This window comes from Geospiza fortis, unplaced genomic scaffold (genome assembly GCF_000277835.1).
Source record: "Geospiza fortis unplaced genomic scaffold, GeoFor_1.0 scaffold361, whole genome shotgun sequence".
NCBI classification, from domain to species: domain Eukaryota; kingdom Metazoa; phylum Chordata; class Aves; order Passeriformes; family Thraupidae; genus Geospiza; species Geospiza fortis.
The window spans coordinates 143,981-145,452 of NW_005054356.1; the positions used below are offsets into that span (position 1 = coordinate 143,981).

Below are 1,472 nucleotides of genomic sequence, written 5' to 3' on the forward strand. Positions count from 1 at the left end.
GAGCCTCGGCCATCCACGGAACACCGGCCTGGGGACACTTGTGTCCCCGAGGAGGGAGGGGGACACACGTGCGGGCAGCTGCCGGCTCAGTGTGCGCGCAGCTGGGAAAGGCAAGCCCGGCTCCGAGCGCGGAGCCAGCGCGCTGTCCCAGGGCTGGGACAGGACAGGATGAGGCTGGCTCCGGCTGAGGGCATCCTTTGGTGGGTGCCACAAGGGCCACACCCTGCCGGAGTGCTGAGAAGTGCTCTCAGTGCTCGGCTCTGCCGGCTGCAAAGGATTTCCAGCGATTGCAGAGCTCTCCCAGCAGGATCCGGCAGGGCAGAGGCTGTGGCTGCTTGTTCGAAGAGGAATTCGGTGAGGCTGTAGTAGTTCCTGAGGTGAAAATAGCTTTTGGAGCAATCAGAAGATGGCAGACCCCCTGGGCCTTAACTACAGGCTTGTTTCTGGGTTTGCACAGTTTTCTTGCTTTGCTTATCTCTCTGTTTCTCGAATTCCCCTGACAGAAGGGTGCCCGGTCAGGGTCTCCAGCCTGTCCCCTTCTCTGTGTTTGCAGCTGCTGCTCTGCACATCCCCGTGCTGCTCTCCAGAGGTGGCGATAGCAGAACTGATCCTGCCCCTGGGACAATGCCTGTGGGGATGTTTTCTGTCCTGCCACCTGCAGCAGGCACCGTGCACAGGGGTTGTGCAGTGGTAGGTGACTTCATGCTGCAGAACCACCAGCTGAAACAAGTCCTCAGACAGAAGTTATTCTCTTTAGCTGTGAAGGGTGAACAAGTGGTGGAAGAAAGAAGAGCTAATCATCTTCCTGGGGCTGGGGGCCCCAAGGACTCCTTGGCAGACTGAGAATTGCCTGCACCCTGGCAGCTTTACCTCTCCCTCCTGCTGCCCATGAGGAGCAGAGGCAAGATCATCATCCTCTGTGTTCCGCCTGCCCAGGGAGCCCTCCTGTCTGATTAAAAGGCAAATAAAGTTCTGACCTCACTTCTGTTCATTAAGGCACAAACCCCACAGGAGCAATAAACTCATGGTGGACGCTTTGGAGAGATGCAGGAATGTTGCTGTGCAGCATGCAAAGATGCTGTGGGAGAACACAAGAATGCTTCTGAGTTGAGAGGGGAAAGAGGGATGTAGAGATGTTCTAGGGGGTGGCAAGGATTCTTCGAGGTAATGCAGTGATGCTCCAGGGTTGAGAAGGGAAGGGGAATGGGAGTAGATGCTCTGGGGGGATGCTCCGGAGTAATGCAAAAATGCTACCAGATTGAGAGGGGAATGTGTGGATTCTCAGGGATGCCCTGGAGGAACGAAGGGATGCTCTGGGTAGTACAAAGATGCTCCCGGGCTGAGAAGCTACGTGGGATTGTGCAGATGCTCAGGGCTGCTCTCGTGGCACGCAGAGACGCTTGGGCGGATTTAGGGATGCTCTGGGGGTTCCGGGGCCGCTCGGGGGGTACTGAGGGTGCCGGGGGCCGGAG

General features: G+C 57.4%; 1 protein-coding gene across 1 annotated transcript in view; it reads left to right on the plus strand.

Moving 5' to 3' along the window:
* Nucleotides 1–1,472, plus strand: part of HRH3 (histamine receptor H3) — a 12,557-nt gene that overhangs the window by 7,937 nt on the left and 3,148 nt on the right.